The following is a 24098-nucleotide window of genomic DNA, read 5'->3' as shown; positions in this document are numbered from 1 at the left end:
GTTGTTTACAAACGCCCACGCACACGGAGCCAAACTCTCGGAGCGAAGCGGGCGGAGAAAAGGAAATTCCCCGCTTACCCGCTCCCGCGGATCAGCTGTGGCTCCGCTCCTACTTCGGCCCAACCGTCAACCCAAAATGCGAGGCGGCCGGCGCGGAGCCTCCCCAGCCTTTCCCTCACTCGCGCACCGCCCACCTACGTACCCCAGAAACTAGCTACACCGGTAAGTCGAGAGGGGTGTCTTATCTACGGCACCCCTCCTACCCTGTTACCCAGACTATAATTCCCTTTATTTTTATTTTTTTTTTTTTATTTTTTTTTTTTATTTCAAATTACCCACCCTCCTTAACGCTTCCTCAATCCCCCACCTCACCTGCACTAACCACACAGCTAGGCCCAAAGACACGGGGAAGGCTCGGGAGCAGGCAACGGGACCTGTGCAATCGACAAGTCCTAACCGTCGCCTGTCTCCCGAACCTTCCCTGAGCCCTTAAGTACCCCGGGAAACAGGCGCTCTACCCCCCGTGGCCACTCGCTGGCCGAGTGCAGCGCCAAAATACTCCCCGGGGGGAAACGCTTCGCGTTCCCCCCGGGGCCCCCCTTTCGGATTTGGTGTGGAGCGTCTTCATACAGTGTGATCCACTGCATTCTTGAAAGTATGGGAAAAGCACCGGTGCGCATGTTGAACGACTGCTATTTAAATACATAAGCTCTATTTGACAACCAACCACTTGTGGTAGCATAGTATGCCGTAGGGTCCAATTGATCACGTGCTTGAAGACATGTTTAAATTATTGAGAGTTTCATTTGCCAAAACTAGGTTTCTAAAATGCAGTATTCTGCGTTAGGATTGTGGCTAAAATGTGCTGTACACCTACCCCTTGCCCCCAGTCTCTCTTCCCTGTGGTCTCACTTGGGCGCCTGCAACCTTTGACTCTCCAGGTGGGTGTTTGAGTGCAACTCCCATGAACCCTTGCTATCACGGGAGTTGTAGTCCAAAGCACCTGGAACACAGCAGTTTTCAGACCCATTTTCTAACGTCTAGAGAAGTGGTTTACTTGGGGGACACCCAAAAAGCAGATGCAAAAGAAAATTAGAACACCCTAGCGGGTGTTTCTCAATCTTGATTGGTCAATCTGTGGGCTATACGAACTGGTATAGCCCGCAGATTCATTAAAGCCCGCAAATCGGGTGTTCGCACAGCAAGCAGCTTCAACGTTGTATTCTGCAACGTTGAAGCTGCTTTATATACACCCGTGTTCTCAGCAGCATTTTTGTAAAATAACAAATGTTATTTTACAAAAATGCTGCTGAGATTTCAGGATTGCGCCCGTTATGACAAACAGGCGCAATCCTGAAGGTGCACTGTCGTGCACCAAGAGGACGCCCAGGACCACTTGAAAATACTGCTGGAGCCTGGGCGTCCTGATTTGGTGCAGTGAATCCTGCTCTTTAGCACATTCACTGCGCCAAGTTCAGAAACGGCCCCTGATGGTGTTCTAATAGCTTTATAGACCTGCAGCTTGGGCCGTACTGGGCGTTATGGTCCCTCATACCTAGTTAACTCGGTCTTCAGGGCCCAAAACGCCCGGTACGGCCCTTGCTGCAGGTCTATAAAGCTATATTATAGACAACACTCTATAATTATAATGTAGAGGATGACATGGCATGGCTTGGAGTCTTGAAGTCACAAGTGGTAGTACACTTTAAAGATCCGCAGATTGGTGGACCCAGTCGTGTCAAATCCCTGAAAATCAAGCGGATGTTTTTAAGCTGAGAAGTCATTTATTTTGGGTTGGAGTATATAGTTTGAGGCAGCACCTGTGTAAACACTTGAGTCTTCTTGTGACTCATCAGTTCGCTGCCATTCACCATATGATTTTAAAAAAACATTTTTTTTCGGATACGTTTTTAATGCGTTCAGGTATCCCTTAAATTTCAACACGCAACATCATTTGACAGGAGCAATTCCAGGAATTTCTCAGTTTCAACTGAGTTATTGTTGGATTGCTTGCAAACATGGCATGAATGTCACGGCCATAAATCAATGCAGGAACATATACATTTTCTTTTGGGCCAACAAAAAGAAATTGGTGACTTTGTAATGGGTTGGTCACTACAATTATTTGCATATCATTCCTGCAAACAGAGAGGAACGCATAAGGGCAGCAAATCAGGCCAACAAAGCCCACTTTAGTATTGTGTGTGTGGATGAACAGCACCCTGAAACTTGCTCCCATGGTACCACATTTTATATCTCAAGTTGAGATTTAATTTAAGCCAGGAAATGCCATTTTCAAATATAGCCACAAACGTTCGGCATGCTGGAGAGCAACATGGATGGCAGATCAACGGTTGCAAAAAAAAAAAAGTGAATCCTAATTTAAGAAAAACGCTCCATCATGCCGCAGCATTTCACATGTGGGACTGTTTTGCCACATAGCTACTACTGAGGTTTTGTACGCCCATAAACTTGACCAGCTGTCATTGGTCAATTGCCTGTTGCCACAATAGGCAAGTGAACCAACACAGATCTGGAAAGTTGAGTGTAATATTATGAGCACTTTTGAGAAGCTCTTTGAAGAATCAAGACTCTGGATGTTCTATACTGAACTGGAAGAACATGCACGCGTTCACTTCAGTTATGGCAGGACTCACTAACATTCAGCTGTTATTCCCAGGCAAGTTGAAATCAGTCGTTTCTCCCAATATTCCTGTCGAGGTTTATTTAGAAATGCAACCCTCTGACAGGATGATTGGTCCGAAGGCCAGAAAGGTGCCCCAGCACCTTCATACAGGAGTTGCAATGAAACAAGGATAGAGGATTAGTGTGTGTTTGTATATATGAAAGAACCCACCGACCAATGCATGTAATATAATTTATTTGTACCGTGTCCAGAGGAGGTCTAAAATACTGAAGAAATTAGTCTGGACAAACCGAGGAAGGACAGACCAGTTCCTTGCAGAGGGACTTTCTAGATCTGCATGAGTGACACTTCAAGGAGCTGAATAGAAACACCATACGGGCAGAGGAAATATACCATTGAGTTCCACCAAGAAACCGTACTGAAATCCAAATTGCAATCCCGAGAAGAACCAGTAAGGAAGTCTAAAATTCAGTAAACCAGGTAACGCGACAAGAATACAACAAATGACAAATCCATATGGAAATCCAAGAGAGTCAAAAAAGTTCCAGTAAGTCAAGTGGTGGTTCATGGTACAATCAAGAGGCAAACAAAAGCAGCACCACCGCAGGAAAGAAAAAGGGCTGTGAGGGTAAGGTATTACCTGGTATATGTGCTGTAGTGCAGTGCTTAGTCCCAGCTTGTTTCCCGGAGGCGCCTCGTCCTATGATGGAGCATATGCTGGGACGTGGTGCACAATGCGCAAGGCATCTGGGGACCACAGATTAGCTGCTGAGCCAAGCGCCAAGGCAGCCTCCAATCGTTGTCCATCTGTTGTGTTACGACAAGTTCCTGTTGTTGCCACACGCTTTCAAGTTAAGGTTCTGACCAAAGTACGTGCAGATGATTTTGACATAGTCTTGATAGTCATGGTGTTTGTCATCCTGGGTTGTTGGCTGTTTCGTTCCCGAGGATCCTTGCACGTGGTGAGTAAACTTAGCGACCGAAAAGTTAGATCTGAGCTGCCATAGATAATGTATCTAACTTATGTAAGAATCCTTTTGGAGTGAAATGACCCTTGATCTCGGTGGTCACCATTGTGGCATGTGCACATATGCCCGAGCCAACTTTCTCTAGCAAGATAGTAGAAGCCAGTCCCAGGCATCTGGGTGGCCATTTGTTTGAATGGGAGGATGTGAGCCAAGTGCTCATTGTGGTACGACGTCTGAAGGGTAGAAAGCAACCAAGCCATACTGCTGCACGAAATGTGTTTTATCAGAATGACAAAACGTAAGGCAGTCGCTCTCAAGTCTTATATCCAGTGGAAGGGAGTTTGAAATGGCTGATCCCAGGACATGAAGCAATTTGCCAGGTAGTTCTGTTATAGTTGAAATGGGTGCCAGCATGGTGTTGGAGCCTTTGAGATGGTTGGAAAACCTTGGAGAAATAGGTCAATCTATGATCATGCAGTTTTTGATGTACCATTTACAGATGTTTGGGATTAAATCTTTTCTTTACCAGAAACCAGTTTATAGACTTTAACACAGGCTTAATGTAGTTACCGCATCTGAGACCCAAGACAAGCTGCATGTATTCTGGATTCTCTGAAGCTTGATGTGTGCCGCCATTGTTACGTTAGTGAGATAAAGCGCATGCAACCTGTGGTGCTTCCATCATAAGGATCTTCCAACTTTTCATCCTATGTTATTGAGGCGAGGAGATGGATCAGATTGTTCTGATTGGCTCAGTGAAGGCTCGACCCCAAACGGCTAAGAAGCAATTGCAAATCAGTATACAGGAGCTTTGCAAAAATAAGCAGTCAAACCTTCTGTACATATCCAAAGGCATACCCTTCCCCATCACCAAACACACTTCTAAATTATCGCTTATACAGTCTTCTCCTTCTACGCTCTTGTTGGGCTGTTTGAATTACACTCTCTGTAATCTTTAGTGAATTGTCAAACCATCATCTACTCAGAAAAACCAGAACATAAAAATGTTTTTAAAAAAAGTTCAGTTTGATCACGCCAACATCAGTTAACTTCTCATAGAATCTAAGCTCCGGTAATAAAGCACTTTGTGTTCCAGGTTCAGCAATTTGCACAGCTTCTCCCTTTTTGTGTTTTGTAAATGTATCCAGCATTCAACAAATAGCGTTGGATGAGATACAAAGCAACTAGACGTTAGAATAACAGATTCAGTACGAATGCCATTTTTTTAATAATACAAATGCAGAGGCATGGTTACCCAATAAAAGCCTAGGAAGGGGATCGGGAGAGAGCGAGCATGCAGCACTGTTGAAACATGACTTTCAAGGAGGCTTATGGCTACATATTCAGCAGGTTTTATTATGATTGTAACTGATTAATCCCTCCGAGACCTTCTGTAAAGCCACGCTGCTCTTTTTGAAATCAACATTATGCAGCTTGGAAACTCCAGTGTGATCGCCAGCCTTGGAACATCTGCATGTGAATTTATAATTCACTCAAAATGTCATTCAAACCTTTGGGGCTTTATTGAAATGATTTTTTGATTTGATAATTATGGGTGATAATTTTTTCATTAGAAGACTTTTTGTTTGTTTTTCCTGTACTTTTAGAATTGAGGTAGATTTCAAAGGGGGTCAAAATGAGTACAATCTTTGTGTTTTCTCCTCTAATTGAACGATACACGGGATGTAATTTGCTTTGCTTTTATAGTACTGTTGATAAAACGAGAACGATTAACCATCTGTTTTACCACCAATCTAGCAGCAATTCATTTTAGTTGAGAAGCTTTGCAAATGGGTCTGCGTGAAAAGACCAAATTAAAAAGTCGGAGCCCCAAAAGTCAGATTTTTATTTTTTATTTCCTATTTGTTCTCATATATATATGTGGGGGGAGACCCCCCACATCCCCCACCTTACCCCTATACATTTTTATTAACTTTACCCCCCCCCACATATATATATGCAAACAAATGGGGGGTCAGACGTTTGGGACTCTGACTTTTTGCCCTCGGTCATTTTGGACGAAACCTTGCAAATAATCATGCCTTGCAAACTCGAATCTAGCTACCTGTATTTTCCTATTTGAACATTTACAAGCAAGAAGCACCACCAAATTGGTCGCAGCCAAGAACTAAGACCAGTCTTGTTTTGGTTGGTCTCCCTTACACGTGGACCACCATAGAAGTGCATGCGGTCGTACTCACTGGAATTCAACTTCCCTCGCCTTTTAAATTAAGCAGAAACAAGACCCATCATGAAGTAAGACATTTACTAAACACTTCATCACACCAACAGTCTTTAACCAAATAGATCCCAACCATTCACTCCCCCCTCATCCAACTCTCATCTCTTCCTCATTGTACACTATGAACACATCCAACCTATAATGACATTGATGTATGTAATAGATTTGCATTCCTAGTGAGTGATTGATTAGTTTACAGAGAAATATCCCTCTTCTAATACCGTTCACCATGGTAATACCACCCCACAATCTGGGACAGGAAATAGGCTTTAAATTCGAATATTTAGTTCAATGGATTGTTTTTCTCCTGCAGATTCCTCATCTGATAGATATCCTCATGCAGCTCTGAAGTATTTTTGACAAGGGGCGTAGTGGATCTCAACACGGCCGTTGATCAGTCTTGCTCGATCATCGTCTCTGGACGTGACGTCAGGCGGATATATACCACGTCACCATGCCTCTACGTCAGTTCCTTTTTTCCCTGCGCTTGGACGCTGCTTTGACTCAGCATTTGTGACTCAAATCGTCAAATTTTCTCTCATAAAACCTCAACCACAATGTCCACTCAACATATTTCAGGCTTTAAAAGGTGCACCAACTGCCTTTCAAAAATGTCGGTGACTGACCCTCACAACATGTCTGTGGTGTCTAGGTGCGGATCACGACACAGAGGGATGTGCATTGTGCTCCAAAATGTAGTCGAAATCCATTCGTGAGCGGGTTGCCAATCTTGCTTTGGGCTGACCGTCCCCGAAATCTCCAACACGGTCGCTCGTCCGGTCCTCCGAGGCCGAGACGGAAGGGCCCACCCCCGAAAAGGAGAAGGAAAAACTTTGGCAAAAAGCAGTCGCACTAGAGCGACTCTCATATTTTGGTTGCTTAAGAACCAACGGCACCGCCATCGACACAAGTCCAGCTCGTCGTAGGAGAAAGGTAAGCCCTCAGCTGGGCTGACCACTCGAGAAGAGTGGGAAAGTTTAAAAAAAAGAAGTGCTTGAAAAGTTTAAGACTCGGGCTGCTGCAGGTGCCGGTGCCCGCCGCCCCGAACAGCAAGCCTCAGCGGTGCTTGGCACTCCCGAACTCACGCTTGCCAATCCGTTGACGGCATCAGAGAAGCCTTCGGGCTCAATGTCGAAAAAGGCGTGTAAACCATCAATGGCTGGTCCTTCCCTAGAGCGTCAAGAGGCTGACGACCCCAACATCTATGTATTACCAAAGCCTTAATGGGCGCCTAAAGAAAAACCCTTGGCTCTGACTATCGGCAAGGGATCTTTCGATCTCCTCTCCAGGTCGGGATTCTTTGAATTCATGGAATCCATTTTTGGCACCGACCAGGCCGATGACCTGTGGTACATTGATTCCATGTACACAGGGTTGGGAGTTTCGATTTGTTTTGACGACCAAGCTGACCTTTTGTCTTTAGCTCAAGGGTTACATGATGCCAGCGGCCTGGACACGTCTCCAGATGTCAAATTGCAGCAGGGGTAAGCCTTATACGCACACCCATGCTAAATTTAGGACCTTAATGGAAAGGGTAGTAGACACCCTAGGTTTGAAGTCCTCTTCAGCACCTGTTGAGGGCTACAAACTGACAGACATCTTGGAAGAAGATCCTCTAACTGAGCATAACATGCCACTTAATCCAGCAATTGCAGACCCCCCCCAAACCTCCTTTTGGCAGAATCCCTACTCCATTCCCCCCTGTCAACTCTTACATTTTTGGTAAGTACAGGCCAGCAAGAGGAGATCCATCTTTCCTGGCTTCTCACCCTTCTCCAGAAGTGCTTGTTATGTAGGCAGCCACAATCACCAACAGACCTGCGGCATCCACTTCAAATCTGCCTCCGGGCAGATAAGGTAAAAGGTTGGACGCAATGCCCAAGAATGTCTTTACTTCTGGCATCATGGTGTTAAAAGCCACCAATGTAGCCTGTGGATTTGCAAAATACTCCTTTGGTCTATGGAAAGCCGTGGAGCAGGTAACGCAGTACATCCCCAAAGGTGAAATGCGGGATGGGTTTACACAGCTGGTGGAAGATGAGGAGGTAGCCAAGCAGTTGTTGCAAACGTACCTGGATGTGGCCAACTGTGTTGGCTGTTCGATGTGGTTGGCGGTAGTGTTTAGAAGGCAAGCCTATCTGAAAACATCTGGCATCTCTAAGAACATCCGGAATAGGCTAGTGGAAATGCCTTTCGAGGGAGAGTTTCTTTTTGGCCAGAAGGCTGATGACTCTCTGGAAAAGGTCAGAGAGTCTAAAATAGCCAGAACATCAAGGTGTCTATCTGCACAGCTGGCCAAAACCTGCCTTCAGCTTTGCCTCTAGGGCCAGAGACTACAGGGCCTATGTGCATTATGGCAGGAAAGCACAGCTCCCAAAGGCCAGGCAGGGGCAGTGGTGTTTCTCGCATCCCAGAAGGGGCAGAGGCGCTTCTAGAGCCCAGCAAGCAGCACAGGGAGGTGGCACTGTCCTCTAAGCCGCTTTGATTTCCCCTCTCACGACTTGCCACTTGGTAGAAGGCTGGCAGAACATTGGCCCCAGTGGCAGGATTTTACCTCTGATGCCTGGGCCCTGCAGCTCATTCGGTGGGGTCATTGTCTGCCATTCTTAAGAAAATCACTGGACAGACCCCCACTGCCTCCAATCCAACTGGAACAGGAGGTCCAGGAAGAACTGCGAGCCTTGTTGTCAAAGGAAGCCGAGGATGGTACCTCCCGATCAGACATGATAGGGTTGGGATTCCTGTATTTCCTGCTACCCAAGAAAGGAGGAGCTCTCCGTCCCATTCTGGACCTCAGGGTCTTGAACAAGTTTGAGGAAAGAAAAATTCAGGATGGTGACATTGAGAGGAATTTGCCACGCTCTCGAACTTCAGGACTGGCTCACCAGGAGGGTTAGTGGGTTGCACGCATTGTGCTGCAAGGCCCCGTTCCTGCATTTTTTTTCTCGGGGGAGAAAAAGTTTGCCTTAAAGTTCTCCCAAAAGTGGTTTCTGAGTTCCACCTTTCTCAGTCCATAGATTTACCAGTCTTCTACCCTCCACCCCTATAAGGATGAAGAGCGGGGTCCACCGTTTAGATCCCAAAAGAGCCTTGAGCTTTTACGTCATTAGGACGTCGGAGTTGCGAAAATCTGACCAGCAGTTTGTGGCCCATTCATTATCCAGCGGGGGTTTGGCTGTAACCAAGCAGACTCTGTCTCGGATTATCCTTTGCATCTTTGCATCGCAGAATGTTACCATTCTGCAGGCAAGGAACTTCCTCTCGGCACCAGGGCACACTCGACTAGAAGGGTCTCGTTTTCTACAGCCTTGCAGAGAGGAGATCCCATTAGGGACATCTTTCATACGGCCACATGGTCATCCTTGCACACATTTACTAGGCACTATTGTCTGGTTGTTGCCCGCGGGGCTGATGCACGTTTTGGCAGGGCAGTTGTGCAAAATCTGCTACTCTAGCAATTTCTGCCCGCCTCCGTCATGTGAGAAACAGGGGTATTCTCCCAGTAATACCCTTTAGGGATGGCATGGTTTCACAAGTATTAACACTGACCCAATGGATACAATTTGTAAAACATGTATTGATAATGGGGTTGGAGAAACTCCTTTTCTGCCCTATTACTAAGATGAGAGTAGTCTCAATCCTCAAACGATAAACAAAACGGCCATAGTGAAGTCTGTCAAATCAAAATGGCCTATACTAACAAAAACCTAAGGCCTGCCTTATCTCTTGTACAACAAGTGTCAAAAGGAGAAAATATATGCAAAAGGAAAAGTCAGTGTTCAAATGATAATGTGGCTGAACCAGCTCCCCTCCCCACTTTAGGCCTCATGAGGTAAGGTGGTCCTTGTAGGCAGGATGATCCACTCTGGCTCAGCTTTCAACACAGTACACAACCGTGGATCGAGGCCTGCCTGGCCTTCCATGTTTAAAGTTCCTTTCTCTGGCTTTCAAAATAATGTTTCAGTCAAAACATTCACACAGGTCTTCCTCTGCCGGGCTTACACCTCTCATGATACAGTTTACAAAAAGTTGCAAGGGGGGGGGGGGGTTCCCTTCCCCAGGCTTAATACAGTTTGGATCTCCCTCAATCAGGCTCGGACCACTTTCAACTGCTGAAGTCTTTCAAATGTGCGTGGGCTTTGCTTACTGACCACCGCAGGACCACTCAGACTGTGTTCACTACAACGCACCTTTCAAAGAGACTTTCGAATGGGCTACGTCCTTTCACAGGACCACTCTGTTGCTTATTATCGCTTATCTTGCAGCTGTATTTCACTTTAAAGTTCATTTGCGGATCTGCCTTTCTTCGCATTTCATCCACACACGTGCAGCCTTCACTTGTGATATGACGTTGCTACTTCATTCACTTTAACACACCGGTCTCTCAGGTCGCTTGCCAACTCATAGGCTGTGTGCTTCTTTCTTGTTTGGCTCCTTCTGATATTCGAGTCAAGGTTAGTACCAGAGGCGTGACCTAGCATCCCCAACTCTGCCGTTCACCCGGGAGGGTCGCTGGCGTCCTTGAAACACAATGCAATCTTCACTTGTGGGATCAAGCCTTCTCTGCGCGTCTTTCGCGGCCTGTCGCAGGCAACGACCTCCAATAAGGAATCATTGGGGTTTTCAGCCTGCTACTCTCATCCATTCTTCTGTTGCTCTGCTCGAGCAGGTGTACCTTCATCCCGGATGTTCTGCTCATTCTCATGTTCCGCCTTGCTCAGCCTTTTATTTGTTCGAGGACAGCTAATTGGTATCCGGTGTATGCCTGACTTTGCCTGACCCGATTAACTGGCCATGTCCAGTACGATGTGAGGGGGTTAGTCTAGTTACTCTGTCACCCTGTTCATCGGCCCAGTTATTGTGCAAAAAAGGGTTGGGGGTTGGGACTTCAGTAAATCCTTAAAAATAGGATGGGGTAGATGAACAAATAAGGGGGGAATACTGCGTCTCACCATCGACTATCTCGCCCCACTCCCCGAAGACCCCTCACGCAGGTGATCCTCCAGCACTGGTCCACCCAAGGGGCTGGATCCAAAGGTGGTGGCTGTGCCCTGGCCACCTGAGAGAGAGAGAGAGAGAGAGAGAGAGAGAGATCCCCGGGGACTAGCAGGTGAGATACCCTCTGGTTTCTCACAACCCTGAGAGTACTCTATTCAAGTGGCCAGGGGAGGGCCATCTCTCTTGGATCCCAACCCTGGGGATGCACGAGCGATGCAGGATCACCTGGGTAGGGGAATCCGGGATGGCCTTTGTTGGAATACCCCAGGCGAGACGTGGCATTCTGACGGGGCAACAGAAGAGGAGGAAGTAGTCCCGGACACCTTCATAGGAAACTTTGATTCTCGTCACTCTAATCCAGGTCTAATTTTCCCTAATTCCAATCCCATCATCAATGACCCAAGGGGGAGGATGGGAAAGAGTCAATTGCCCATGGTGGGGAAAGAAGAAAAAAACAACTAAAACAAAGCCAGGCGTCTGATGTTAATATCCATTCATCCTCTACCAATTCAAATCACAGGGAATACCATCAAAACTGATATTTGTACAATCAACCATCAGGAATAACCATTTCCTTGAGGGAAAACTAGGGTAAAGGATTTCCTTATATCCATTGTCGGTTCTTTGATAGAATCGCAGGAAAAAGATCATCCTGCAAAACCCTTCCATCACTCCCTCGCCGTAATGGAAACCTACTATAGAAAGAACCCGTGTTGTCCCACTAATGGTCAGGCACGGTCAGTCACTTAATAATGACCACTCACACTTGACTCCACTTAATTGTTTTTTCATCTATAAAGGGTGTGGTTTGTCACAAGGAAGAGAGCAAGCTGGGGATGTTGTCAGGACTCGAGAAGCCAAGGAGCAGAGGGCAGCAGGAGCAAAAGCCTGAAGGAGAACTGCTTGCTGAGACGCTGGCAGTGTTTGTGAGGGGCTGCAGTGTGGCTAGGGAGCTGTGCCTCCAAGGAGCCAGAGTAGGGCAGCCTGTATTGTTGGGTATTTTGTGTAGATTTGGGGCCTGGCGGTATTTTCTTACCGCCAAAAATAATTTAGCCACAATCACTCCTTGTATTCAGATTGGGTTATGTATAATAATAATACAGTGGATATGCATTATTTCAGTACACAGACATGCGTGGTTGGTATGCGTGGTTTGTATGCGTGGTTGGTGGTATTTTGGTGAGCATAATTGCCTTGTTTTATTTGTGGCCTCAATATCCAGAACCCCTTATTTTTGTTTAGATTTTTCGTGTAATCACCATAGAGACCTCAGGCTTGCATTTCGGAACACCACATTTTCACTTTGTGTGCCACCATGATATGATATGATATGATATGATATGGTATTTGTAACGCGCCTATACACAAGTGTTTCAAGGCGCGACGAGGCAGGGAGGGAGGGAAACAAGGGGAAGAACAGACAAACGATCCTACTAGGCCAGGTGTCATTCAGATCGCGCAAGTGCAGAGGTAAGGGGAAAAGGAGAAAGTGCAGGGGGAGGAGGTGGGGGGGAAGTGCAGTACAAGGTAAGTAGCGTAATAAAATAATAAATAAAAAGGGCCAGCTGGTGGCAAGTGCAAGGTAAGTGCAGAGCAAGTGCTGAGAAGTGCTGGGAAGGGGGGCTGTAGGGATACAGTGACAGTCCCACAGTGCAGGGGGAGCCAGGGAGGCAGTGCAAGTGGAGAGTGGCTGGGCCCTGGACCGAGGTCGCTGAGAGTGGCCCAGATGCAGGTTTAGTGCAGAACTCAGTGGGGAGTAAGCAGGTTTAGCAGGGGAGAGGGAGAGAGAAGGCAGAAGCGAAGAGGAAGGTTTTGAGGTACTTCCGGAACCGGAGATGGTTCTCCTCAAGTTTCAGGGAGGCAGGAAGGCTGTTCCAGAGGGAGGCCCCTGCTGCGGAGAGAGATCTACCCCCAGCTCGTTGCTTCGAGAAGCGGCTGACCATGAGGGAGTTGGAGACGGATGAGCGAAGGGCTCGTGAAGGAAGATATTTAGGAAGAGAGAGTTGAAGGTATTTAGGCCCCAGGCCCCAGAAGGCCTTGTGGACAATGCAGAGGGTTTTGAACTTAATCCTCGCAGCCACTGGGAGCCAGTGAAGAGATTTCAGTCCTGGAGAGATACGGTCCCTGGGCTTGAGGCCAAGGACAAGTCTCGCAGTTCTGTTCTGGATAAGTTGCAGAGGGCGGAGAGTGGAGGCAGGCAGATTAAGATAGAGGCTGTTACAGTAGTCCAGCCTTGAGAGAACCAGGGCTCGGGAGACAGTGAGCTTCTGGGGGAAGGAGAGGAAGGGAAGAATACCTCTGAGGAGGTGCAGCTGGTAGTGTGACTTCTTAGAGACGTCAGATATATGAGGAGAGAAGGAGAGTGTGGAGTCGAAGATGACCCCGAGGTTTTTAGCCTTGCAGGTAGGGGCGGGAAGGGGGCCAAGGGAGGCCGGCCAGAGAGCTGCAGGGAAGGAGGGAGTGGGTGTGCCGATGAGTAGAATCTCAGTCTTACTGGCGTTAAGGCAGAGGTCATTGGCAGCACACCATTCCTGGATAGCAGACAGACAGTCGGAGATGAGGGAAGGAGAGGAGGAGGCCGAGGGTAGCCTGAAAATGAGCTGGGTATCGTCCGCATAGCACTGGAAGTGGGGGCAGAGAGCGGCGATGCGGTGGGCAAGGAGTGCCAGATACTGGTTGAAAAGCCAGGGAGAGAGGTTGGATCCCTGGGGGACACCACAGGTGGAGAAAAAGATGTCAGAGAGGAAGGAGCCCATTTGGACCTGGGAGGGTCGACCGGAAAGGAAAGAGGTCAGCCAAGCCAGAGCCTGACCAGTGATACCCAGGTTATCACGGAGACGGTTGAGCAGGATGGCATGGTTGACAGTGTCAAAGGCAGAGGAGAGATCGAGCAGAATGAGAACACAGGGAGTGTTGGAATCGAGGTTAAGGAGCAGGTCCTCACGGATGTTCAGGAGAGCAGTTTCCGTGCTTCTGGCCGCTCTGAAGCCGGATTGATGGTCATGAAGATTACCAACAGATTCAGCATGGAGGTTAAGCTGGGAGATGGCCAGTTTCTCCAGGAGTTTGCCCAGGAAGGGAGTAATGGAGATTGGGCGATAGTTGGCCGGGCAGGAGGGGTCGGAAGAGGGTTTCTTGAGGAGGGGGTGCACAAGGGAGTGCTTGAGGGGGGATGGGAAGACTCCAGAGGCGAATGAGTGGTTGCAAAAGTCAGCCAGGGCAGGAGCCAGGGAGTCGATGTGGTCCTTGATGGTTTTGGAGGAACAGGGGTGAACCTGTTTAGACGAGGCTTTCATAGATCGGACTTGTCTGGAAACCTCATCAGCAGAAAAAGGTGGAAAAGCAGAGAAGGAGGGCGGAGGGGCGGCTGCAAGAGAGCAAGAGGAAGAGCCGGGAAGAGAGGGAGGGAGGAGAGCGGAGGAGAGCGAGGACAGGATGTCCTGAGTTTTTGAGATGAAGTGCGAGGCCAGTGCAGTGCAGAGGGCCTGGGAGGGGACAGGAGAGGTAGAGACTGCAGCAGGGTTGGCCAGCTCCTTGCAGATTTTAAAGAGTTCGGCCGAGTTATTAGATGCCTCAGAGATGCGGGCTTGGATAAGGGCTCTCTTCTTGGTGAGAACGGAGAGCCGGTATTGCCTTTGGAGCAGGCGGCAGGCCAGTTTGTCAGAGGATGAACATGAAGCACGCCATTTCCTCTCTGCCACCCTGCACTTGCGTTTTAGGGTGACGAGATCCGAGTCATACCAGGAGTTACATTTGGCTTTGGGCTTCAGGCGGATTCTCATGACGGGGGCAAGGATATCGAGAGTATCAGATATAGAGGAATAGAGCATGGAGAGGGCTGTGTCAGGGTGGGAGTCAGCCGGGGGGGGGGGAGGGGGCGAGAAGGTAGCAGCGAAAGCCTCAACTGACACGCGCTTCATGGGCCGGATGACCGAGAAGGTGGGTGGCAGTGAAGAGGGTGGCTTTGCCTGTGGGGTAGGGAGGGAGAGGTGGGAGGATAGGAGAAAGTGATCACTCCAGGAGAGAGGAGTGGAGAGAGGGAGGGAGAGGGGAAGGTCAGAAGAGATCAGAGCATCAAGAGTGTGCCCTGCAGAGTGAGTAGGCCCAGACGGGAGAATAGAGAGTGAGAGAGAGTTGCAGAGTTCGCGAAAGAGACCAGTGGGGGGACAGGAGGCATCGAGGTGGATGTTGAAGTCACCGAGAAAGAGGAGTTGGGTGGTTGAGGACAGGAGTGAGGAGGAGAGGTCAGCCCACTCAGAGAGGAAGGAGGAAATTTGACCAGGTGGCCGATAGATAGTAGCCACGGTAAGGGAATGGCTAGGAGAGAGAGAGAGTCGGCAGACAAGACATTCAAAAGAGGAGTAGGTCTGCGTAGGAGTGACAGTGGCAGGAATCCACTCAGGGAAGATAAGGGCAACACCACCCCCTGAACGGTTGGGCCTGGGCACGGAGAGGATCTTGTAGCCGTCAGGTAGGAGTGTGTCGAAGTTGGAGGCAGAGCTGGCAGTGAACCAAGTCTCAGTGAGACCGAGGACGTCGAGGTCCAGTTCCTCAAGAAGGCGACAGATATCAGAGGAGTGCTTGATGGCAGAGCGAGAATTTAGAGTGGCAATGTGGAGAAGGTTGCCACCCTTGAAAAACTTCCGGGGAGGGGTACAGATCAGAGGTACGCCCTGCGGAGGTGTTAGAGAAGGAGTTGAAGAGGGAGCAAGAGAAGGGGCAGGGAGGGAGGGGAGAGGCAAGGTAGCCGAGGACAGAGGAGGGGGGACAGCGGGAGCGGAGAGGAAGTTGATGAGGCATGGGAAGCGTCTATCAAAGAGGTGAAGGTTGGCTTGAGGGCCTTGGACCAAGACGGTCCCGTTAGCATAGACATTAATGATGGCTTTAGAGGAGTGGAAAGGGGCCAAGAGGACATCCCAACGGGTGCCACCATTAATGGGAGAGGTGGAGAAAGGAGAGAGCACAGCGACCATGTGAGGGGTCCATAGGTCAGGTGAAGGCACGAAAAAGAGAATGTCAGTGAGAGTTTCCTTGGAGCAGGCGCTCGTGTAGGTGTCAGCGATAGGGAGGCCTGGGTTGGAGACCAGGATGTCCTTTTTAAACTTTTTCCTACCGGATTTAGTGAGGAGAGCAGGATAGTCAATGGAGAAGCAGTTAGAGTAGATAGGCGAGATAGAGAGCACCATGGAGTAGGAGGGGAAGCGGACGCCACGAGTATGCAGACAGGAAGTGAGTGGAGGGCACTAGTTTACCACAATGCAGAGCAAACAGTAATGCGTAGTAGGTCAGGGCCACCTAAGTTTGAGAATCCTGCGAGGGGAGAAAAGCACCCTAGTTTAACACAATGCGGAGCAAACAGTAATGCGTAGTAGGTCAGGGCCACCTAAGTTTGAGAATCCTGCGAGGGGGGAAAAAGCACCCTAGTTTATCAAAATAATGGAATAGGGGGGGCGAGGCATCATGCGGATGAGGTGAGCAAGGTGAGGAGGGGTGGGCCGGAGAGCGGAGGAGCTGGCGCCTGGCGTCCCCTGCGGACACCTGCAGACACACAGGGAGCCGCACTGTAGGAGTCGCCCTTGGCCTGGGGCCCTTAGCCGCGGGGGCTGCCGGGCAGAGGGCTGCCCAGGAGGGGGGAGGTTATAGGCAGAGGGAGAGGAAGGGGGGGGGGTGTGGGCGGGCAGGGAGGTGGGGAGGGAGGGGAAGACCAGGAAGTGGGAGGGGGGAGCAGGAGCAGGCCAAACACCGCGCTGGGAGCGCGTGCAAACAATTCACTTTCTTTTTCCTGCACAAAGAACACAAAACTCACGGAGGCCCAGGCAGGGCTTTCCAGGCCTGCTGATCCCCTCAGGCCACCGGTGACCGCTCTCCACGCTCAGCTGGAGAAAAGAAGCGAGCGTGGGGAACGGCCGCCGAGTAGGCCAGAGGGGAGGCAGGCACACAGCCAATCAGAGGGGGGGGTGGGCGGGCAGGGAGGCGGGGAGGGAGGGGAAGACCAGGAAGTGGGAGGGGGGAGCAGGAGCAGGCCAAACACCGCGCTGGGAGCGCGTGCAAACAATTCACTTTCTTTTTCCTGCACAAAGAACACAAAACTCACGGAGGCCCAGGCAGGGCTTTCCAGGCCTGCTGATCCCCTCAGGCCACCGGCGACCGCTCTCCACGCTCAGCTGGAGAAAAGAAGCGAGCGTGGGGAACGGCCGCCGAGTAGGCCAGAGGGGAGGCAGGCACACAGCCAATCAGAGGGGGGGGTGGGCGGGCAGGGAGGCGGGGAGGGAGGGGAAGACCAGGAAGTGGGAGGGGGGAGCAGGAGCAGGCCAAACACCGCGCTGGGAGCGCGTGCAAACAATTCACTTTCTTTTTCCTGCACAAAGAACACAAAACTCACGGAGGCCCAGGCAGGGCTTTCCAGGCCTGCTGATCCCCTCAGGCCACCGGCGACCGCTCTCCACGCTCAGCTGGAGAAAAGAAGCGAGCGTGGGGAACGGCCGTCGAGTAGGCCAGAGGGGAGGCAGGCACACAGCCAATCAGAGGGGGGGGTGGGCGGGCAGGGAGGCGGGGAGGGAGGGGAAGACCAGGAAGTGGGAGGGGGGAGCAGGAGCAGGCCAAACACCGCGCTGGGAGCGCGTGCAAACAATTCACTTTCTTTTTCCTGCACAAAGAACACAAAACTCACGGAGGCCCAGGCAGGGCTTTCCAGGCCTGCTGATCCCCTCAGGCCACCGGCGACCGCTCTCCACGCTCAGCTGGAGAATTTCTGGGCAATTTCTCGCTGTCTTATCTATGGCAGCAAGCTATCACGTGGTATTTTTCACTAACTTATATACGGTAGTGAACTATGTCCCGGGTCTCTATTTTTGCTGACTCATGTACCTTCAGCAAAAAAGACTATAACACACACAGTTATTTATAATTGCTCATACTGAATGACATTTGCTCATACTGAATGGCTGCAGCCAAATCTTATTTTTAGCTACCTTGAAAATGACAATTGCACTGTCTAAACATCTCCCCACATCATCAGCACTTTATTGGTAAATATAAAACACACCACCTGTCTGCTTTCAGATATTTTTGTGTATTATAAAAGTTGCATTTAAACACGATCTCACTCTTTACAGAAATAAATTAAATAGCACAGTAACAGCATTATTTGTGATACACTGAAAAGAGAGTGGCGGAGACAAGAATTCAATTTGTAACATTAAACATGTGGGTAAAGCACAGGAATCTCCTTTCCTACACTGACTGAATATTTTCGTACACACTCAGCCCCCACACCCCAGCGAGATAATTACCAGGCTTATTCAGTATGTAACTTCTTTGGCTGGTCGCCTTCTGGAGGGATTCACCCAGCAAGGACAAGCATCTGCTGTCACTCAAACTGGGTACAACCAAAACCAAAACATGCTAAACAATCCTACAGTATCCTGCTGGTGGCATATGGGAAAATGCTCATTCCCTTGGGACTTGTGCCGGTATCAAGGGCGTCTGAGGGGCATGTGGTGAGAACCTGGTCTTAACCCTGTGTATTCAGAGGAACCGCTTTTCAATGCAACACTACCCGGTAAAAGAGAGACGGAGCATAAAGGTTTGAAAGTATGCGAAGGACAAAGTATCGGAAATGAGCAGAAGAAGAGAAATGGGAGGGAGTAAGTTGCGCAAGCAGCGTGGAAGAAAAGCAAAAAGCAAAAGAAAGGCATGTGAAGAGTTTAGAGTGTAATGCCCCCCCCCACCCCAAAACCCCCTGATTCCCATCACAGTAAAGAGAGGACAGTGTGTTAAGTGTGCAGAAAGCACGAGAAAGACACAGACAAGTGCAAGAGCGCACAGTGAAACAAAAGGATGTGAGGTGTGCAAGAGGCTTGATAACATTACAGGAAGTACTTTCTCCTTTTATGTTATGTAATAAATCTACGAATTAAAGGTGGTCCCCTAATCTTCAATACCTGGGAAGTCATCCACAATATTCCACATAAATAAAGGAAGCGCCTTCAGTCTGTCCACCTGCTCCCAAAATCCCTACCTGGTAATAAGATTTTGTCTTTGAAAAGTCCACTGCCTTTAGTCCCATCTGGTAAATGCCCTCTTCAACTATTTTGTCAGCCAAGCTCTCTCTTTTCTTCTTTCCCAAAACACGCTCTCCTTCCTTTGTGTTTGTGCTGAACTACCCAGCAAACTCCACCCACGCAGTATCATTTGACACAGCATTTTTGGATTGGACATATTCTATGAAAGGTTTCCTTCCTTTGCACTGTCAAGATATTTTGTTTAATTAGAAATACCCACTAGTGATGAACAATTATAACAAACCCCCCGTAATATGCGATCCCACCTGACAGGTCTGGGACAAGAGACAGGCTGTATTATGAATTGTGAGAAACCTGAAGGTGTCTCACCCGCTAGTCCCGAAGGATCTGTCATCCAGATGGCCAGAACACGGCCATAGCTATTGAATCCAGTTCCTGGGGGTGGACCAGTGCGAGAGGATCAGCTGGATGAGGTGTCCTCGTGGAGTGGAAGTGGGACACCGACGGGTGAGGCTCATTACCCCTGCCTTATAACCTCTTTTCCCCATCCTACCCCATAGGATAATTAGAAGTTCTACCGCTCCCCTTTTTCGACATACACTTACTTTACACCACGAAAGACAACGAACTAACACCAGGGCCGTTTACCTTACATGTCCTACCTAATACAAGGGTCAGGCCATTGACAATAACCACACACACCTGATGGCCATTTCCCTTCCCTACAGGGATAAAAGGTGGAGCATGAGAGCACACTTTGAGCAAGGCAGACTGCATGATGAGGCAGCTATTCCAGGGCAGCAGTTCAAGAGGAGGAGAAAGGCGGCAAGACCCGAAAGGATGACCAGGAGGGAAGCGCCTTTGCCCTTTTCGACCCAGACCTGCAAAGCCTCCGTGAAAGGAATCGTAAGGCGCGGAACAACAGCTTGCGTGTGGTGTAACAGATGTCAATGATGCACGGAGCCCTCCTACACTAATAACCAAGTCAGGGGGAGACGCTTGCTACCATGGTACCATCCTTGATTCCAGAGACAAGAAATACCAAGCAGTTCATCACAGCCGGTGAGTCAGAGGGAGAACCGCTAGTAAGCAGAACTGTGTTGAGCGAAGGTTGCAAATGGCAACATAATGTGAATCCAAGAAGAAAGCGTTTGTGTGTTGCAGAACTGTTAAACAACCCAGGGTGAGGGTGCTGCAGAGTGGTCTAGTGCTGCGTGGGCGGTCATTCGAAAGACTCGGGCTGGTTCCCGTTTGTTAGAACTATAGATCCCAGAAGGCCCTAGGAAAGCCGATGCAAGAGGTCAAAATGGTCATACAAGGGTCGAGTTAAACCCCATGTACAATCGAAAGCCTTTGACCCGTAACCAAGAGTAAACCTAAGGGAAGTAAATCCTGCATTGTGTGAAGCAAAGTGAACTGTGTAACAGGCAAATGTGAGCCAGACTGAGGGATGCCTGCAAGACTGGATGAAGTGCGATAACCCAGTGAACATTGTGTTGACAAGAGTGAACCTGGCCGAGTGATGTCCACAGTGAAAGATTGTATAAAAAGACATTGAGACTCGTGAATACAACACATGAAATATTCTGCATAAAAGGCTGTAGTGTATCTGACGGATGGAAGCTAACCTAGGAGAAGGGTCTGAGCCCAGAAGAGGGGGATCCAAGGGTGAAGAATCCTCACCCAACGTTCATAAAGAAATGTCTGACACATCAGGCCCTCGGAGGCAAGAGACTTTGTAGAAAACTGTAACCTCTTGCCATTCTCACTAAAAGATTGCACGCACACAGTCACCCCTTATCTCCAATGATGACATTTCTAAATGTTTTTTATTCTAAATAATACAATGCCACCTCAAAGCAGCACACGTAAAAACATTTCCGCTTATCAGCAAGTGTATTAAAACCCCCTTCAGTAGCAGCAATTGAATGGACTTTTTATTAAATGACAATTTTAAATATCTTATCTGATACCAATAATGAATAATGTTATCGGAGAAAGGTTAAATGGAAAATCAACATCATGATCTATGAATGCCATTTAGTATGTTTCTTACCCTTAATAATGTAATTCTATGTAGAGTAAGGTACTGTTGGGTTCTGGCACATGAATGGAAATAAAATATAAACTATGCTAGGTTGCGTTGACTTCTACAGGTATGTGTTCAGTGACACTGCTATCAGTTTAGAGGCACAGTGTAGTGGTTCATGCATTCAACATTGGAATATAATTTTATAATGATGAATGAATAAATAACCCTCCTACTTTACAGATCGGGTCCCACTGGTGCAGGATCCTTGCACTTCTAATAATTTGCTTTGGCATCATTTTTTGAGGAACAAGAAGTGACATAGCTAAGCTCCCTTTCATCCCCAATCTGTCTTTTTAAATCTCTTTGGTTTTCACAGGTCAATCCTGGAGTTGTGGAAATATGCTCCCTCCCACAAATCCAGTTTCAGACTCCACTTGTAAGAATCCACAGGGTATCATTTGGTTGGCTTTGGATTTACAAAGAACTGCAATGTATCTGCCTACAAAAGCTATATTTCCTGATGTATAACAAATGTGGCTTGGTTTTGAATACAGTGAGAAAGCAATGTGCAGTTCCCACTTTAAATGCTGAAGAATTCTACTTGCTTGGAATGAGCTCCCTTTAGAGGAAGCTACCTTTCAGTACACCTCCTCCAGGGACTTGACATTGTTTTAGAGGGCCTGTTTCTAATCACATTGGGGAATTTTCATACTTGTGTTTGAATAATTATTTAAGGCACAGAGTCCGGATGGACCCTCCAGTCTGCTTACTCTCTTCTGGTCTCTTTCCCCTGTGGTGGAAAAATAAAGAACATGCATGTTATAGGGTGTCATGTTCTGATTCGAAAGGAAGAAATGCAGTGGTGCTTTAAGATTCTAACTAATATGAATGTTGCTGTGGTTTTTAGCCCAGGCCAATTTAACATTGCGCTGGTCTGGTTAGATGCTGGAATCCATTTTGACACTGTGGACCACTTACACACACAAATGTTTTCTCTTTGCACACATAAGTACGAAACTCGTTTCACATTACTCGTGCCCTGCACAGTTAGCTTGTTCCTCTACTTGTTAACCATTAAAATATGAACCCTTTCAGTTCCCCTGGCCCTTTGAAGTGTGTAGCTCAGACACCATTCTGCAACTGCATCCTATTATAAAAGGTTTACTGCAGCTCATCTAGTTTCAAGCACAAAGAAGTGTCATCCAGAAACAACCAGTGCAATTATAAGTTATTGTGATCAGCAGGAAGCTGAAAGTCTACTCCCGACTAATTTAATTGGTACTTTATTTGATACCTCTCTCATTGGTTTAAACGTATTTGAAAGTTTATCAGAACTGTTGTGATTTGGCAGAGGCATGCTTGGTTTGGGTTTGTCCATGGAAACCTGTCCAGCCGATGTAGGTTATGTGCTTCACTTTGGTGCTATTAAGGACCTTTACCAATTCTACATCATTCTTGATGTGGCTTGTGTTTATGGAGTTACCTAGAAAAGCATGTCTGCGTCAGGTAAAAATGTCCTCCTTGATAAGGCCCAATCTCCAGATAATAGCCAAACTCTGCACTCATACATTTGGAATAGGTGATATCCTTTTGTGTGGCTTTAAATCCAGATCTCTCCTCATTCCGTGTCTATTTCTACTTTTAAAATTGGAATTATTTCCACCCAGTCATCATGACCTCACATATTTTGATTGCAGAAGTCTTTCCATTGGCTTGCTTAATAGGCAGGCACTCCCAGAGCATACAGCCTTTAATTTTCATAGGTTGATCATATTTCTAAAACTGTGTTAGGGAGGCACTGTATTCTTTGGAATACTTTTAAATTCAAAATGATATTATACTCCATATTTGACTGTAGCAGCATAACACATCAATTAAATTCTAATTTCTGGTTTACTGTAAGCCTCACAAAGAGATATATGCAGCACAAATGTTTGTGATAATATATATTAATATTTATAATTGTGTTGATTTTTAATAAATCCTACAAATGTGTTTCGACTCTTTTGATAGAGTGGAATCTCACAATCACATCACCTGTTTATTTTGAGTCTGTCATACTGTTGTGGAGTTACAGGATCATTAAGGAATCCCAATGAAACCAGTGACAAACCTAACCTGGACCAACACCAAGTGAAGGGACCACATTTTATCAACACAACCCAACCATGTAAAACCAGTAGGTTACACCCACCAGAAAGGCGAGCAGACGGGGGCAGGAAAACAGACGTGAACCACCCAAGAGAAATCACTCACAGAGTCAGGATACAATATGCATTGCTCCCATGCTAGAGGTAACGCGCTTAATCATATACTCAAGTAGGGCGCACCCCCATACTATGTAAGTGCGAAGCCAGGGGCTTGTGAACAGTGCACACTGGGAACCATAGGTCTACACTCTATACAGAACATACACTACCAAGGTCTAATTATTGTAGTGGCTGGCCATATCATGTCTTTGTTAAACCGGGTATTGGTGTAGGCAGGCTTTACTTGACCTTGGTGGAGTTGCGTGGACTGCTCATACATGGCAGGATCAGGGGGAGCACAGTGACGCACACAAATAGGGAGCGCAGTATTCGGGGGGTCTGGCACACAATGTAGGTCGAATTCATGGGTGCTTTCTTGCACACAACTGGATTGCTGAGTGTAGGAAATGTGTTGCTTGTAACTAACTGTACTAAAAATCTCACCTTTCTGCATACTCCCCCGTAAACTCAGAACTGAACACAACCATACCGCTACTGCATTACAAACCGCACGCACTTCACAACAGCCAACATGAAACCTAACAAGGCACAATCATAACTCAACACCACATGCCGGCTACCAACTGAAAACACACCAACACTCAGTGACTGGTTTCTCCAAGCTAAAGCTGCCAACATCACAAAAGCTCTCTTGCTTCTCTCCATCTCAACCCCACTAACAAAACCTCCCACAAACCATCTTCCATTACAGATCCACCAGAGTGCCACGAAAGTGGTAACAGAGCACGATACAGGACCCTTTTAACATTATATCAAAAATGGTATTAAAAAACATGTTTGCTGCTAACTTTACCTGAGTTTTATTTTCTTGAATCATGAAACATTGTGTGTCCATGCATACCTTTCAGCTAAATATTAATAGTGTTTGTGGGCATGCCTAATTTGTTTGCAAAGCCTTTCATGGCTCCATCTGGATA

General features: G+C 47.8%; 1 protein-coding gene across 8 annotated transcripts in view; it reads left to right on the top strand.

The window, feature by feature from the left end:
* UTRN (utrophin) overlaps positions 1-24098 on the top strand; it is a 2010688-nt gene that overhangs the window by 1340831 nt on the left and 645759 nt on the right. The window contains exon 1 of one of the 8 annotated variants that reach the window (XM_069606732.1): positions 92-222. The exons of the other annotated variants lie outside the window; for them this stretch is intronic. The gene's annotated coding sequence lies outside the window, so the exon portion shown is untranslated. Of the gene's footprint in view, positions 1-91; positions 223-24098 lie in introns of those variants that run through there. 8 annotated transcript variants of the gene reach the window in all.

The sequence above is a fragment of the Ambystoma mexicanum genome, chromosome 4p (genome assembly GCF_040938575.1).
Source record: "Ambystoma mexicanum isolate Mex_15411 chromosome 4p, UKY_AmexF1_1, whole genome shotgun sequence".
Taxonomy (NCBI): Eukaryota; Metazoa; Chordata; class Amphibia; order Caudata; family Ambystomatidae; genus Ambystoma; species Ambystoma mexicanum.
Note: the sequence above shows the minus strand (reverse complement) of the source record. Positions and strands in the feature narration are given on the sequence as shown.